The 18840-nt window shown below is 42.6% G+C and overlaps 1 protein-coding gene across 25 annotated transcripts in view; it reads left to right on the top strand.

Moving 5' to 3' along the window:
• nfasca (neurofascin homolog (chicken) a) overlaps positions 1-18840 on the top strand; it is a 133113-nt gene that overhangs the window by 23405 nt on the left and 90868 nt on the right. The window contains exon 1 of one of the 25 annotated variants that reach the window (XM_072715808.1): positions 6867-6889. The exons of the other annotated variants lie outside the window; for them this stretch is intronic. The gene's annotated coding sequence lies outside the window, so the exon portion shown is untranslated. Of the gene's footprint in view, positions 1-6866; positions 6890-18840 lie in introns of those variants that run through there. 25 annotated transcript variants of the gene reach the window in all.

Here is an 18840-nt window from a genome sequence, read left to right as displayed (position 1 = left end):
GACCTATCTTGTGTTATAATAAAGACATTGTTGCTGTCTGATGAAAACCGTATATGTCTTGCGTATGGACTACTTGAGGAGAATGGGGCGAAGCCAGGACCACTTGAGGCAAACGGGACAAGCTGGAAGAGTGTGGCGAAGCCAGTGCACCTTGATTTGGTAAGAATGGAACCAGGACCTCAGGAGATGGGCAGGACAGAACTGGGATCTTCGGAGACAGGCAGGATGGAGCGGTCATCTCTGCACCAGAGACCGGGAGTGAGGCTGAGTCTGACGGGACACCTGAAGGCAGATAGGGAAGAACCAGGACACTTGGCCGTGAGTGAAGCACACAGCTGGGGTACCTGGGTGTGAGCAAAGCACACAGCCGGGACATCTGGGAGTGAACGAAGTACACAGCCGGGGCACCTGGGGGTGAGCGAAGCAGAAATGGAATGTCTGGAGATGGACAGGAAGGAGCCAGTGCAGGGTTCCAGATGGCGACTAAAATGATTGCCAGTACAACTAAATTTTTTATTTTGCGACTGCTTTTTTTGTTCCAATGGAGACTGCCTCTCACAATTAAAATAAATAAATAAATAATTAAAAAGGCAAGAAAAGTGGCAGCATAATTATGTGCACTCTTAACCCACATCTCTTAACCCCATTCAGGGTCAGTATCTTTAAACAAGTCAGCTGGACTACTAAACATGAAGTGCACACACAAGCATTGAAATAAATTACAAACAGTGAAAGATATTACAGCCGGAACACTGCATATAAAGCTAGGTTTACTGTGGTGCTAGTGATAAGGTTTAAACTTGAACCCACTTTCTGGAATATATCAGTAAAGATCCACATATCCCCTTATACATAACTATGCGAGAATACCAGGGAGGTACACCCGAAAGTGGTTTTGGGTTTAAACCCTAACGATGACACCGTGGCAAAGTTAGCTTTATATTTAGTTTTTCGTTTGTAAAATCCTTCCAACAAAAGCAAGCAACTTCCCGTGGTTATGCAGATTTCTTTATAGGCGAATTTTTATTAAATATTTCAATCAGGGTAGCCAGCTTTGGTGACCTGGCTGGTGTGAGATTTTTAAATCGACACAAGTCTGCACACACATTTACATGTATGTAACAGTTTTATTACCTTTATTAGTTTGCAAACTACCCAAACACTTTTGATGTAGCTTATTTAGGTTTATAATGGAATAATATAGATTTGCCATAAGTTTTCTTGCTTGAGTGTGAGAGTCTGAAAGTGTGAGTGTCACTCCAGATGTGTGAGAGCTTATTCAGTGCTTGTGTGTGCACTTCAGGTTCAATAGTCCAGTTGTCTTGCTTACATATTACATATTACAGATTCCTGGGTTCAATCCCCGGGTCACCCAGGCTGCCTTTCTGTGTGGAGTTTGCATGTTCTCCCTGTGCATGCATGGGTTTCCTCTGGGTGCTCCGGTATCCTCTCACAGTCCAAAGCCATGCAGATTAGGTTAACTGGCTACTCTAAATTGCCCATAGGTGTGAATGCGAGTGTGTGTGGCTCTTTGTCTGTGTTGGCCCTGTGGTGGACTGGCGACCTGCCCAGGGTGTACCCCGCTTCTCACCCAAAGATGCTGGTATTGGCTCCAGCTTCCATGCGACCCAGATGGATTAAGCGGTATAGATAATGGATGGATGGATATCGGGGAGAAGGCGGTCATGAGTCCCCGTAAGGCCATCCTCTATGGGGAGAGATGGATCACTGGCTGTGTGAGCAGTGTTAGGGCACTTTTTCCACTTTCGGTACGGTAATTTCGGTACTTTCGCTTTTCCATTGACTTCCGGTCAAGTACCAGTACCGAAATCTCGAGTACCGAAAGTGCCAAACCAGTTGGGGTACTTCTTTGGTACTTCGGTACTTTGGGGTAGGACTTGCAAACGTATTTGCTGTCAATTGGTTATGCAAATAGCCTGCCGCTGAAACACAAAATACAACCGCCATCCTTTGAAATACACAGCGAGAAACAAAATAAAAAGCAGTAGAAACAAAAATATAAAAAAGTAAAATGGAAGGATGGACAAACGAAGCAACACAGGCTTTAATCGCCATATGGTCAGATGAACAGATCCAGTGGGATTTGGATGGCACGACTTGAAATAAAAGTTTTTGCCGTTCCGAGCAGTTCAGTTTCCCTATGTTTCCCCTGTCGTGCGCTGATTTGTACATGGTTTCACAGTTGTTTTCATGTCTTTTTACGAGGTAAACAAGCCATATATTCATTTTTAAAAATCACATGCCTTTTGTATGTTTTTTGTTTTTACAGATAATAAATGAAATTACTTAATTCGCTGGATAGAGGTATTTCTTGATGAAAACGGTATAGTATTGCTTATAAGACTATATTATGCATGACGATCTACTGTATTCACATGTAATAATGTACCCGAGTGATTTTCAGACATTTCACATACCTCTTTGCTTTAATATTAGGGGAAACATTATTTCCTGATAGACAGGAGAAACATAGGGAAACTGAATTGCCCGGAACACCATAATACCAAGCCTCTTGGAAGAAATGGGGCACACGCGAAACACCAAAAAATGCCACTTAAAAATCAAAAAACATAATTAAATAATTTGTTTGCTTTCAAAAGACTGAATTAGCAATAAGCTAATTCTTACTGCTTTGATCGGCTTAGCCAAAGTAAGTGTACCTACGTAAACGTAATTGATGGCAGCATGATTTGGATTTTACTGAATCTTATACTGTGATAGAAGCTGACATAACAATAAACCGCATTTTCCAGCCTCAACTGTTAGTTTTAATTTTGGGCTGTCAGTCAGGGGCGGTCACTGATGATGTCATTTGGCGCCGGTACCATTTTTTACGCCAGTGGAAAACCGACATAAAAGAAGTACCAAACTTTCGGTACTTTATGGAAGTACAAAAGTACGGTACCTGGTGCGGTGGAAAAATGCCCTTTGATCGATTGAAACAAGCCGTGGTAATCTGCACCCGGAAAATCCTCTGGGGCTTGCAGAGTTCCATCATTCTGTCATGACTAGCATCAGACATCGGTGCAAACAAAAGTTCATTTAAGAAACTGGAAACTAAACAGGGTTGTAGGGGATCAGAAAGGGAGGATAGGACACAGGCAACCAGGATACATGACTTCAATGATGGAACTGGGGAACACCGGACTGGGAAGCACTTAAATATAGGAATGATGAGGGAACAGATAAGAGGGAGCTGGCAGTGGTTAACATGAGAGAAAGAATGAGAGATGAGACAAAAGAGCCACGTCAGGGAGAAAATGGGAGGATCAGGCAGACATGGTGGGCAGGACGTAATACCTGAAATAATGAATTTTTGGCGAAATGTGTTTTTCATTGGAAAGCCATTAAGTATCTTCTTTGCTGTAATTGCAATTAGTGTTGCAAGATTATAAGATTTTAGTAAAAAGTTTAATTATGTGTGTTGTATTTGCACAGTTGATTACATTAATAATGTGTTAGGGAGATGTGTGTTGACAAAAACAAATGACATAACATTTAAGTTTTAATTCTATAAAATAATGGAACTGAATGCCATATGGAGTTATAAGGGTAGGTGGATACGGGTGAGGCATTCAGATTAGGCTTGCACAGTGTGCAATGTTAATATTGACATAGCATGTTAGGCACATGAAATTGTCACATTGCAAGGACTGTGATAGTCAACTGGCTTGAGATTAGGTTTGGGCGGTATGTAAGTTTTTATACTGCCAAAATGTCCAGACATTATACTACAGTAACAATGAACACCATTGTGAAATACAGTCGTCCCTCGCCATTTCACGCTTTGACTTTCGCAGCTTCACTCTATCGTGGTTTTTTCAAATACATTTATTCATTAAAAAATTGATAGACAGTGAAAATGATACAGCGCGCGCTCTGTTGTCTGAGTCAATTATAATTAATTTAAATTACAATTAAAATGACTATGTATGGACTGTAGGCCTATGTATTTGAGCACCCCCGCCAATCCTTCAACGCCAGGTGTAGCTGAATAATAAAGAAATAAAGAATCCTACTTCGCGGAAATTCATTTAATGCGGTAGAGTCTGGAACGGATTAACCCTCTGGGGTCTAGGGGTAGGAAACACACTTTCACTGACTGGGGCATGATCACACATTTCTTCAAATATCATAAACTTAATTCATGGCAAATAAATTATTTCTTATATACTTGGTTTGCCATTACACTCATCTTTACTTTAATGTATATTGTAAATATGTCAGATTTTTGTGAAGTACCGTATGTAATTTGACATCAAAGTATAGACATTGCAAAATGCAGTTTGGAACACTTGCAGAAACATTATAAAAGTACATAGTAAGCAATGCTGGCAGTTTGTTTTGATCCCAGATATCTGATCACCAAAGTCTTGGCTACATGAAGATGACTAAATGGTGTAGATGCAACATTCATTTGGATAAATAAATAAGAAAAAGCTAACTCGTCACTATTTCTGGCTCCTTTCATTGAACATGTAGCAACTTTCATGTGTATGAATGAGCCATTGTCACCTGGCCACGTCCCCCACCCCCTTTTATGGCGCTGATGGGGATGTACCTGGATCGCGTTTCACCGTTGCGCTGTTAATCAAATTACCATGCGAATGCGATTTGAATACGCGCTAATGCAGCGATTTAGAATGTGAATAGCGATCTTCGGGTGAGAGCGGTACTACACGCCCCCGATGCAGGTAAAACAAAGTAAGATGACATGGTTTACTTTTTTGCTGATTTAACCTAATTAAAAAAACTTTAATACTTCCGACAATGCACGTTTTGAAAAGAAGACAGATTACGGATTTAGCCAGCATTTTTTTCATGATTCTACATTAAGATTTCAGCGAGATATAAACTGAAATAGACGCGAAAAGTATGCGATGTCGCCGACGACATACTCGACCCCAGAGAGTTAACCGCGATAAATGAGGGACGACTGTATTCTAATATTTGAGAGCATGTATAAAATAAAAAAGAAATATTTATATCCATCCATACATCCATCCATTTTCCACCACTTATCCGGGGTCGGGTCGTGGGGGTACCAGTCTAAGCAGGGATGCTCAGAACTCCCTCTCACCAGCCACCTCCTTCAGCACCTCCAGGGGAATACCAAGGCATTCTCATACCAGTCAAGAGGTATAATCTCGCCAGCATGTCTTCGGTCTGCTCCGGGGCCGCCTCCTGGTTGTATATGCCCAAAACATCTCCCCGGGGAGTTGCACAGGAGGCATCATAGATGAATGCCCGAACCACCTCAACCGATCCATCTGTTGATCTCTTGCTCCCATCTTCCTTCACTCGTGAACAACATCCCCCAACTAAGGTGGACAATCCACTCTTTGTCGGCTTGAGAACCATGGCCTCAGACTTGGAGGTGCTGATCCTCATTCTCATACTCACCTCACACTCTGCTACAAACTGCCCCAGTGTATGCTGCAGGTCACCAGTCGACAACACCACAAAAAGTAAAGGCGAGATCCTAAGGCCCCCGAACTGGACTCCCTCTTCCCTTTGGCTACACCTCGGAATTCTGTCCATAAAAATTATGAACATAATTGGTGAAAAAGGGCAGCCCTGATGGAGTCCAACACCCCCCGGGAATCAGTCTGACTTGCTGCCAGCAATGCAAAGCAAGCTTTCGCTTTGTTTGTACAGGGACCTGAAGCCCCGCAAAAATGGTCCCTGTACCCCATACTCCTGAAGCACCCCCCGAGGGATACGATTGTATGCCATTTACAGTCCACAAAACATGTGTAGAGTGGTTTGGCAAACTCTCATGAAGCCTCCAGTATCCTTGTCAGGGTGAAAAGCTGGTCCAGTGTTCCATGACCAGGAAAGAATCTGCATTATTCCTCCTGAATCTGAGGTTTGACCAATGGATGGACCCTCCTCTCTAGTCCCCCAGCATAGACTTTCCCAGGGAGAATGAGGAGTATGATCTCCCCTGAAGTTGGAACTCATCCCCTTTCTTAAAGATTGGGACGACCACCCCAGTCTGCCAGTCCAAAGGCACTGTCCTCAATGTCCACACAGTGTTGAAGAGGCATGTCAGCTCAGACAGGCTTACAACATCAAGAGCTGTCAAGAACTCAGGGTGAGTCTCGTCCACCCCTGAAGCCCTACCACTGAAGAGTTTTTTGACTATGTCAGTGACCTCAGCCCTAGAGATGGGCAAGTCCTCATCTGAATCTTTCAGCTATATGTCCTCCAAGGAAGGCCGACCGACTACACTCACCTAAAGGATTATTATGAACACCATACTAATACGGTGTTTGACCCCCTTTCGCCTTCAGAACTGCCTTAATTCTACATGGCATTGATTCAACAAGGTGCTGAAAGCATTCTTTAGAAATGTTAGCCCATATTGATAGGATAGCATCTTGCAGTTGATGGAGATTTGTGGGATGCACATCCAGGGCACGAAGCTCCCGTTCCACCACATCCCAAAGATGCTCTATTGGGTTGAGATCTGGTGACTGTGGGGGCCATTTTAGTACCGTGAACTCATTGTCATGTTCAAGAAACCAATTTGAAATGATTCGAGCTTTGTGACATGGTGCATTATCCTGCTGGAAGTAGCCATCAGAGGATGGGTACATGGTGGTCATAAAGGGATGGACATGGTCAGAAACAATGCATTTAAACGATGCCCAATTGGCACTAAGGGGCCTAAAGTGTGCCAAGAAAACATCCCCCACACCATTACACCACCACCACCAGCCTGCACAGTGGTAACAAGGCATGATGGATCCATGTTCTCATTCTGTTTACGCCAAATTCTGACTCTACCATTTGAATGTCTCAACAGAAATCGAGACTCATCAGACCAGGCAACATTTCTCCAGTCTTCAACTGTCCAATTTTGGTGAGCTCGTGCAAATTGTAGCCTCTTTTTCCTATTTGTAGTGGAGATGAGTGGTACCCGGTGGGGTCTTCTGCTCTTGTAGCCCATCCGCCTCAAGGTTGTGCGTGTTGTGGCTTCACAAATGCTTTGCTGCATACCTCGGTTGTAACGAGTGGTTATTTCAGTCAAAGTTGCTCTTCTATCAGCTTGAATCAGTCGGCCCATTCTCCTCTGACCTCTAGCATCAACAAGGCATTTTCGCCCATAGGACTGCCACATACTGGATGTTTTTCCCTTTGCACACCATTCTTTGTAAACCCTAGAAATGGTTGTGCGTGAAAATCCCAGTAATTGAGCAGATTGTGAAATACTCAGACCAGCCCGTCTGGCACCAACAACCATGCCACGCTCAAAATTGCTTAAATCACCTTTCTTTCCCATTCTGACATTCAGTTTGGAGTTCAGGAGATTGTCTTGACCAGGACCACACCCCTATATGCATTGAAGCAACTGCCATGTGATTGGTTGATTAGATAATTGCATTAATGAGAAATTGAACAGGTGTTCCTAATAATCCTTTAGGTGAGTGTATATCCCCAGTTAAGGTCAACAGTTCTCCGTCTCTGTTATAAATAGCATGGGTACAGCGCTGCTTCACCCCCCACCCCTCGAGTCTCCTGACGGTTTGCCAGTACCTTTTCAAGGCTGACCAAAAGTCCTTCTTCATGGCCTCACCAAACTCCTCCCACACTCAAGTTTTTGCTTCAGCAACTGCCACTTTCCAATTGGCCTGCCAGTTGCTGTTGGCTGCTTCAGGAGTCCCACAAACTACCCAAGCTCAGAAGGCCTCCTTCTTCAGCCTGACAGCTCCCTTTACTGACGGTGTCCACGATCAGGTTTGAGGATTGCCGCTGTGACAGGCACCAACAACATTATGGCCACAGCTCCGCAATGCTGCCTCAGTAATGAAGTCCCTGAGCATGGCCCATTCAGGCTCAATGTCCCCTGACTCCCTCAAGAGAGAAGAGAAGTTCTGCTGGAGGTGTGAGTTAAAGATCTCCCAGACAGGGGCCTCCGCCAGATGCTCCCAGCACATCCTCACTATACGTTTGGGTCTACCAGGTCTATCCGACATCTTCCCCCTCCATCAGATCCAACTCACCACCAGATGGTGATCAGTTAACAGCTCAACTCCTCTCTTCACCGAAGTGTCCAAAACATGCGGACGCAGATCCGATGATACAATTACAAAATTGATCAAACTCTGTCCTAGCGTGCTCTGGTGCCAAGTGCACTCATGAACACCCTTATGTTCGAACATGGTGTTCATTTTGGAAAAACTGTGGTTAGCACAGAAGTCCAATAACTGATCACCACTCGGATTCTGAAAGGGCAGGCCATTCCTCCCAATCACACCCTTCCAGGTTTCACTGTCATTACCAACGTGAGTGTTAAAGTCCCACAGCAGAGCAATGGAGTCCCCAGAAGGGGAGCCTTCCAGTAGCCCCTCCAAGGTCTCCAAGAAAGTCGGATACTTTGGACTGGTGTTTGGCTTGTATATGTAGACAACAGTCAGAGCCCTTCCCCCGACTCAAAGTCGTAGGGATGTTTACTCCACTGGAGTAACCGGGGGGCTATAAGCAGACCCATCCTTGCCTGATGCCTCACTCAGTGGAATAGAGTCCAGCCCCTCTCCAGGAGTTTGGTTCAAAAGCCTGAGCCTTGCCTTTAGATGAGCCCAACTATATCTAGTTGGTATCTCTCTACCTCCTTCACCACCTCAGGCTCCTTTCCCATCACAAAGGTTATGTTCCATTTACTGAGAGCCAATTTTGGCTGCCAATGATCGGTCCATTGAGGCCTCTGCCTTCGACTGCCACCTGATCTACACTGCACCCGACCCCCACAGCTCCCCACAGGTGGTGGACCCACAGGGGGGTGAACCCATATTACCCCTTCGGGCTTTGCCTGATCAGGCCCCATGGGTGGAGACATTGTCACCAGGTGGTCGTCTTCGAGCTCCTGCCCCTGGCCTGGCTCCAGGGTGAGGCTCCAGTCTCCCCAATCTGGGTGGGGTAACATATTCTTTGGTTTTTATCACTCACGGGGGTCATTATTAACTACACTTAGTCTGGCTGCTCACCTAGGACTAATTTGCAATTGCCACTGACAACATAGCTCCTAGGATCATAGAGGCACACAAACCCCTCCACCATGATAAATGGAGGGGAATCTTTATATAAAATTATTAATGAACATTTTAGAATATTAATTAGCAGCAATATTATTACTTACTTATCCGGTCTCAAACATGTTTATTCATTCTGAAATTTACCTCAGCTATTTTTGCATGAGCTCTGTGTGTGCTCTCTGTACCAATCATAATTTTCGTTCTTGCTCACTCATAGTATGGCACGTTTATGAGAAATTTAACAAAAATTAATGAGAAGAAGACCTAATCAGCAAAAGACATTTGTCTTTCGCTATATGCAAATATTTTGAATTCCACTGAGAAGATAATGAGTGAATAGTACCAGTGGAGACTTTTGTGATGAATGAATGATTTCAACTACTGTAACAAGTGATGTCTCATTTTGCATTGAAATAAATGAATGGAGTAACATATAAACCAGAAAGTATTGTTGGGATTGTATTGTTAAAAAAAAAAAGATTGCCATTTGGCATAACTGCCTGAGGGATAGGCTATTAAATGTTATTGTGTACTACTTCATATGAACTATATCATCAGTTTAATTTCTCTCAAATTTATTTAAGCCACATTTTAATGTTTTACACTGATCACCCTTACGAAAATTAACATGGTTTTACTACAGTATGATTAAATAGCCATGGTTTACAATGGTTTGCCGTTCTTCATGGTTTTTTGAGTAACTATGGAAACCATGACTATGGTTTTATCATGGTTTCGCTACAGTTAAACCCTAGTATAATCTTGGTCATAAATCATGGTTTTTGTTTTACCATGGTCATTACCATGGTTTTTGTTTTACCATGGTCTTTCCAAACCATGGTAGTACTATGGGTAGTACCAAAGTACCATGAGGTTGGTTATGGTTACTGCATAAAACCCATAGGAAACCATAGTGAATTTTCATAAGGGCAGCCACAACATTAAAACCACTTGCCTAATATTGAATAGCCCCCCCTTGTGCCACCAAAACAGTTCTTGCTCCGACCTGTTGAGGCATGGACTGTATAAGATCACTGAAGGTGTACTGAGGTATCATGCACAAAGACAGTATCAGCAGATTCTTTAACTTCTGTAAGTTGCAAGCTGGGGGCTTCCATGGATCGGACTTGTTTGTCCAGCACATCCTACAGATGATCGATTGGATTAGGATCTGCATTATCCTGCTGAAAGAGGCCCCTGCCATCAGGGAATACTGTTGGCATGAAGGAAAGTACTTGGTCTGCAATAGGGCTGCACGATTTATCGATTTCAAATTCGAAATCGCGATTTGAAACAACGCGATTAGCAAGTCGCAAAAATTGCGATTTAGGATATACATTATACAGCACGTCGGACCCAGGGTTTAAAACTGCTGTGAGAATAGTTTTACAAATTCATGCCATGCTCCCTGTGTGACAGTCATTCTCACCAATCACAAACACGTGAAACCCAAGGAAAATGTTATATTAGCGGAAAAATACTGATTCTGCTACTGAGCTATAAGTGAATTGCCTAACTATTTCATGGTCCGAGATCGTTTCAGAAAGGTCCTATCATCAATAGAATCGGCGAGCTCCTTTTAAACACCAGCTGCAATATACTTCAGCGTATCATACCTTTGGTTTTTGTTAATAGGCAATAGCATTAGTATACCGCTAACCCATCACAACAACAATGAGACAGTCAGTAATTCTTTCAGCAGCGGAGTCGGTGACCCCCAAAAAAAGCCATAAAACCCACAATACAGTCGTGTTTATGTCATATGTTTTTGTGCTTATTCAATTTAAGTGTTTCAAAAGATTAATCCAACAACAGTAATAAAATAAAAGTCTTTCTTTAACATAAATACTAAAAGAATAGATCGCTTTAATCGCTTTTACAGTTGGGTATGGGCACGCGGTCTTATTTAGAAAACATACAAAAAGCGAGACATGTAATGTTTAATCATTTGTTTTGTATTTGTCCGAGTTACAATGCAAAGGAATGATAAGCTGCTTCAGTCGAAAACTGCATTTTACTTATTTACTTAACATAAAATGCAGGGTTGGCAACTTCGGTCAGCTACATGGAGTTAGATACTTTTCTCTGTTCTGCACACACATTTACATGTATGTAAGTTTTATTACCTTGTAAATAGTCTGTAGGGTTTGCAAACTGCCGTAACGTTTTTGATGCAGCTAGTTTTAAGTTCAGAATGGAATATAGATTTGCTGTCTGAAAGAGTTTGCAACCATGAACACGTACATTTTTTGTGTCACCTGAATTGATTTGTATAGAAAATAACGTATACAGTTGTTAAAAACCGGAAACTTCGACCAACATATGAAATCACCAATAAACGACTTCTATTTATTCAACATTTTATAAAATGCATACTACGATTAAAAATTTCTAGCTTTACGGTTTCAGGACAGAACAGCCACTCTGTTATGAACATTATGGTTTTTTGAGTGTTATAACAGTAGCTAACAACACAATAGCGCAAACAGAAGGGCTGCATACACCGAAGTAGTTCTTGCTTGTTCATTGGCGTGGGAAAAGGCGGTTCTAGTGTTATTAGGATGGTAATAAGCGTTACCTGCTTGATCGCTATTTTTCTTTTTGCTGCAATTGTTTTCATTATTACTTTATTTAACTTGACACATCACATCTTTAAATTCTCATCCTTGCATTAGAATACAGACCAGTTAACACTGATGGTATCTCATGCTGCGTCATAGGTTTTAAAATTACTACACACTGAATATTGAACTGAAGCTTGACATTAAAAAAATTTAATCGCAAATAAAATCGTAATCGCAATTTCTGTCAGAAAAATCGCGATTCGATATTTTCCCCAAATCGTGCAGCCCTAGTCTGCAACAATGTTTAGGTATATGTTAAAGTAACATCCACATGAAGGCCAGGGCCCATAATTTCCTGGCAGAACATTCCCCAGATCATCACACTGCCTCCTCCTACCCACAGTGCATCCTGGGCATATCTTTCCCAAACGACGTGCATGCACCTGACCATGAACATGATGTAGCATTAGAAGGAGGCCATCTCCTGACATTGCTCCATGGTCCAGTTCTGATGCTCATGGACTCAGTAGTCCAGTTATGACACTCAAATGCCCATTGCACTCGCATTTGGTGGTGAACAGGGTTCAGCATGGGCACTCTGACCAGTCTGCGGCTTCGCAGCCCAATACGCAGATAGCTGTGATACACTGTGTGTTCAGACATATTTCTATCGTAGCCAGCATTAACTTTTTAAGCAAATTATGCTACAGGAGCTCTCCTGTAGGATCAGACCTTCACTCCTCAGTAGGTATGAGCCAGTATGAGATTCTGGCGGTATGATAACCTTAAGCAAAAATATCATGGTTTTGTGGTATTGCGATTACAGCCTTAAAATGTGTTATTCTGAAATGTCTGAGTTAAAAAAAACAACTTTTTTCCACTGAACACAATCAAATAAACAAGATATAACATATTTGGAACATCAGTAAATGTTAAATAAATGTTAAGTTAAAACAGTAAAATAAATAATTGAATTCTTCTAAATTTAAATAAATGCAGTTCCTTAAGTGATCTTAAACCTGCAGCTCAAATAGTTCAGAACCTGAATAATTGAATTTTTCAAAAAACACTTCAAAATAAAATTAAAATATATGTAATCTCTTTTTAAAGGGAGCCTAAACTTGCAGCTCAACAATAATCAAAATATATAATTGAATTGTTTTCTGTAAAAAAACATATATATATATATAAAAAAAAATAAATGCAGTCACTTAAGTGAGCCTAAACCTGCAGGTCAACACGGTTTTTTGACAGGGGGAAAAGTTTGGGGGGGTTGATCTCATTTGGTTGCCATACAGCTGACTGACTGCTCGCACCATTAGGCATAGATTTAAGGAGGCACGAGGGGACTATCCTCCTCAATAATATCATATAATATAATTCTTGGTTTACAAAAAAATAAAGGCACATACGATAAATATAATTTAAGTTTATTTTCTGACAGGTTACACCTAGAGAACCCCTACCCTCTATTACTTAAAATGGTTTAGTCTTAACTTCCACTCTGGGTGAGTTTCCCAAAAGCATAGTTGCCAGCTGGCAAACAGTCACAGATTTGCGAGCAAAGAGGTAGCAGGGGAGCCGAAAAGCACTGCACTGCTTTGTCTGTAAACTTAACACATGGAAGACCTCATATCATAATCAATAAAAAATGATGTTAAATGGTAGTATTTAATAGTCTTACGTTGATTAATTTTAGTAAAGATTGTCTTATTTGATTGTGCAAACTGCAGCTAGCTTGGTTAGTTAATTAATTAGCACAAATAGCAATGCTAATAACATAGCAGTAAACAGCATTTGTGCCAATCATGATTCTCATCCCAATGTTTGCTGTTAGGGCAAAAGAAGGAGTAAAAAGCTTGTCAAAAAATGGGGTTAGATCTGGCATTTATTTGGAAAACACCATAAAGTAAGTTAGTCAGTTAGGAGAAACTCCTATATTAGCTTATGCAGGGCCTGACATTCGTGGTGGAATCTCATGGTTTGTGTGTAATAATTCCCGTAAGTTGAGCATACATAATGTGGGACATTACCGGACTTAAACTGCCATATTAGTAAAGAATGAATAACAGTAAAAATTGAAAAGATAAATTTCATGTTATATAATAGCAATAGTTTATGAATGAAAAACAAACTGTATACAGCGCCTTATAATGCAACGTGATGTCACACCTCTGACCCCTGCATTCCCGTCCGCCCCAATGTTAATATGAATCCTATGCCCTTGGCTTGCAACAATCGGATGGGGAGGGGTTACTCTACACTGCACATGACCTAAGGGATTCCTGCACTTTCTGATTTTGACGAGTCATAAAAAACTGCTCATACTGCTGGGACAGTTCAACAGAAAATTTTAGTGGTTTTGAACCTGCAACTTTTTCACACTGCGGAATACCTTGAAACTGGAAACCAACCCATGTGTACTCCCCACACACATCAAATGAGCCTTGGGTACCTTGGGTTGGCCTTCCTTTGATCACTTTTAGTAGGTACTGATCACTGTATACTGGGAAGACCTGACATTTTGGAGATGCTCTGACCTAGTCCTCTAGCCATCACAGTCTGGCCCTTGTCAATGTTGCTGAGATCTTTACCTTGCCCATTTTTCCTACTGTCAACACACTGACTTCTAGAACTGACATTCACTTGCCAAATACATAATAGCACCCTTCACAGGTGCCACTGTTACAAGATAATCAGTGTTATTCACTTCACCTGTGAGTGGTTTTAATTTTATGTCTGATCGATGTACATAATCCTTTTACATAGAAAGAAATATCTTGATCCATGCTCCATGCATTTTTCTGGTGGGGGTGGGGAAAATCGAATATAATTTGTATAATGACTGCCAAAATTTTACTAGTAATTCTGCCTGAAATGCCATTCCCGAGTATAAATTGAGGGGTAATTTTGGGTAATTTGATTGTATGTATCTCCAAAGCTGTTCTTTGATGCATGCAGTTATTTGATTCAAAAGGCATTTGCATGTTCGGTAAACAAAATGATTAATAGGGATGTTTAAATTATCCATGAAAGAATTGAGGAAAAAAAGATAGTTGCCATTCCCACAGCATGATTTAGGTTCTGACACATTCTGATTGAACTGCACTGCTCGTGTGGTCGACTGCCTAGCTCTCCATATTTTGTTGTTTTTGTGCCTCGTCTTTGTTTTTTCTGCAGACGTGTGTTGCATAAGTTTGTCTACATTTTCTGTTTATTTTATTCTAGTGTTTGACTACTTTTCTCCACACTTTAACTTGGCGTGGATGTTTCGTCGGGCTTAGCCATTGTTTGTTTAAACTGCTAGCTCGCTGTTACTAAGGATGAATTACTCCATGTTGCCCTGGAGTTTACATCGAACTCAGCATGGATATTCTCGGATGCCTCTGGGTGTTTTCCCTGTTGCTATGGCTCACTTTGGAGTTTATTTCGGCTAACATCAGCAACCTGGATCTTCCCAATGTGCAGCGAGTCACACACACCAGAAAATTTTTGCTGAAACTCAGACTACACCCCCAAAACACCGTTACCACAGATGCAATACCCCAGGAATTACTTTGGGACCCCCAGACACACAAGGAAAAAAGCTGAGGAAGAGAGGGAAGAAAAAGGGTGGAATCACAGCCAGGCTTAAGAGGGATCATTGTAAACATTGCGTACTTCCCTCCGTCATTTTGGCTAATGTGCGCTCTTTGCGCAACAAAACGGACAAGCTGCAAGCCAATGCGACCTATATGCGTGAATACAGAACTGCTTCAATTCTTGCATTCACAGAAACATGGCTAAATAAGAATGACAGTGACGATATGTTGCACATTGATGGCTTCGGTTCTCCCCTGAGACTTGACCGAGACACTGAGCTCACCAGTAAACAACATGGCGGCGGCGTCTGCTTTTATGTAAACAAACTCTGGTGCTCAACGATCGTCGTCCGGGAGGAGCTGTGCAACAAAGACAGTCTCCCTCTGCCTTTTTTACCTTCCCATAGAGTTCCCTCACCTCTTTTTCATCCGGGTCTACATCCACCCCAGAGCAAATACAACAGCAGCCACAGAACACATAAAAAAAACCCTGGACAATCTGGAACTCCTCTCCCCTGACTCTCCCAAATTCATCCTGGGAGACTTTAACCACTGCTCCCCTGACAAGTGCCTTAAAGGATATCAGCAGTACGTCACCTGCACCACCCGTCAGGAGAAGACACTGGATAAGTGCTATGGATCTGTTCCTGGTGTGTACAGATCCATCGCCCTCCCCCCTCTCGGCTCTGCTGATCACCACATCATCCTGCTAGCACCAGCCTACACCCTGATCATAAAGAGGGCAGAGAAGGTTTACAAAAACATCCAGCAGTGGACCAGTGACAGCATTGGAACTCTGCAAAGATGTTTTGAAACCACAGACTGAGACAACCTCCTTTCCACCTCCAGTAACATCAACGAGCAGGTGAACAGTGTCTTCATACATCACCTTCTGTGTGGACAGTATCATCCCCACCAAGAATATTGCCATCTTCCCAAATAATAAGCCCTAGATTACTAAAGAGCTAAAAGAAATCCTAAATAAAAAGAAGAGGACATTCTTCACCGGCACTGAGTCTGAGAAGGAGGAGGTAAACAGGGAGGTTAAGTGTGCCATAAAGAATGCCAAGCTGAGGTACAAAAACAAGGTGGAGGAGAAATTCACACAAGGAAGCCGCCGCTCAGCTTGGCAGAAGATCAAGAACATGGCCGCTGTGAACACCGACTCCACCATCCACAGGTCCATCAAGGTGGCAGGTCACAGCCCAGCAGCCCTCCACCAAGAACCTCAACTACTTCTTCACTAGGTTCAAGACTGACAACACCTCCCGTCTCAAAGACATGGTCTTCTCCCTTACGCCCGCAGGAACAGAACTTTCCTTCAACACAGAGGAGTTAGTGAGAGCCCTCAAAAGGACCAAGGTGAGCACAGCACCCGGCAACAACCAGACAACAACTTGTGGTGCTGTGCAGAGCAGTTGGGGGGGGTGTTTCAGTGTCTGTTTCAGAGATCACTGGACAGCAGTCCAGTCCCCCTTCTGTGGAAGCACTTCACTGTGGTCCCCATTCCGAAAAAGTCCTCAGTTAAGGCCCTGAATGATCTCAGGCCTGTGGCTCTTACCTCACTTGCAATGAAGGCCATGGAGAGGGTCATTAAGAATCATATCATCAAGGTGACCAACCAACTCAAGGATCCTCTCCAGTTCGCAAACTGGGCAGGCAGGGGGGTTGAAAATATGAAAATATTCATCATGGACAAGGTACACAAGCATCTGGAACTCCCTAACACCTCAGCTAGACTCCTGTTTGCAGACTTCTCATCTGCATTCAACACATCCTGGCAGAGAAACTCTCCACCCGCTTCTACCTGGATGACCAGCTCACTCTGTGGGTCATCAACTTTCTGACCAGCAGGACACAGAGACTGCTGGTCAACAACACCTTCTCTGACCTCTCCACCTCCATGGTCTCCCCACAAGGCTGCTTCCTGTCATCCTGTTCATCCTGTACACCAGTGACTGCAGGTTCTCAAACCCAGACTGTCATCTAGTGAAGTACGCGGATGACACAGTTCTTTTGTCTCTGCTTTCTGGCTCCTCACATCAGCACAGCTCAGTGCTCAGTGAGTTTGTGCAGTGGTGTGACAATGTCTCCCTGGAGCTAAACATGGAGAAGACCAAGGACATGGTGGTAACCTTCTCTAGTACACAGAGGGAGCTGGTGACAGGATCTGTCAGCATAATCCACGGGCAGACAGTGGAGGTGGTGGAGGAGTATAAATATCTGGGCCCTAAAGTTTGCCTTCAACACCGAGGACATTCTAAGGAGATGTCAGCAGCAGCAATATCTCCTAAGGAAGCTCAACAGCTTTGGAGTCAACAAGGTCATATTCAGAACCTTTTACTACTCCTTCATTGAGAGTGTCCTCTTTTTTTCCATCGCCTTCTGGTATCACCAGCCTGCAGCACAGGACCCACCTGCACAACACTGCTCTAAGATCATCGGACTCCCGGTTAGAGCACTTTCATCCCTGAGTGAGCAGCAAACTCTTAGAACCACGTGTAGGATTCTGTAGGACCCCTCCCATGCTCTGTTCCCAGAATTTGAGTGCCTTCCCTCAGGACGACAGCTCCGCTGTCCCGGCTGCAGGACACAGAGGAGAGCGACCTTTGTTCCTAGGGCCTTTTAACTCCTCAATTCACAGACTTCTCTTCCCCCACGCATACCTGCACTGGAACCTGTCATTAATTCTGCACTTGAGTCCCCCTATGCCCACTAACAATCCCTCCCTTTACTTATTTATTTAGTTCTTATCTTCCTGATTGACTGCAATTTTGCACAGCATCTTCCAAATACTGTTGTACTTTATATCATTGTATCCTTGTTCAACTGTCCTGTGTGCCTTTAATTGCCCTTCGGGGACAAATAAAGTTATTTTGAATTTGTAAATGACATGTTTCTGTATGTTCTTTTGATCTCATTTTACAGTTTACATCTTTGACTTTCATGTGAGTATTTAAATATGGAACAGAATACTTGTTCTTTCATGTTTGCCTTCAAAGACACTTTAAACAAAAGCACTCAGAGTAATAACTTACATGGCCACACCTTGTTTTCCTCCATGTCTGTCTTTCAAAGCATGGTATGGTAAAATAGGGTTCCTTGGATAACTATAAACTCAGTGAGAGTCTTCTTGTTATGGACACTAAGGTCTTATGGCTTTACACCTGCAGCACTTAATGTAGAAGCAGTTTCGTCAGCTTGGTCAAGGATTTGTCCATGTCTGCTAACATTTGCCATGTTGTTCTAGTGCTGTTCTTGGACAAAGACTTCCTCGCTGGATTGTTATATTGAAATTTCAGAGATTTATAGCCAGCTAGAGACAATAATGCTGAATTCTTAGCCACAGTAACAGCATCATTGAAAAGACTAACCTCATGTGAGGTCCAGATGGTGTTTTTGATCCTTGAGACAATTTGTAATGGCCTATTTTCACTTTGGCTTTCATTTTGCATCAGAATGTAGTAATATTGTGGTAGCAGATAAGGAATGTAAACTGAGGGCAAATGAGCAGTGATATAAATTAAACTTTTGCAGTATTATCAGATCACAATATGTTAATAGAAATGTCAGGGCTATCAATTTTTAACTAATTCCCAGTAGTGTTAGGTTTGGGTGATGCCTATTATATACTAC

The sequence above is a fragment of the Paramormyrops kingsleyae genome, chromosome 8 (genome assembly GCF_048594095.1).
Source record: "Paramormyrops kingsleyae isolate MSU_618 chromosome 8, PKINGS_0.4, whole genome shotgun sequence".
In the NCBI taxonomy this organism is placed as follows: Eukaryota; Metazoa; Chordata; class Actinopteri; order Osteoglossiformes; family Mormyridae; genus Paramormyrops; species Paramormyrops kingsleyae.
Note: the sequence above shows the minus strand (reverse complement) of the source record. Positions and strands in the feature narration are given on the sequence as shown.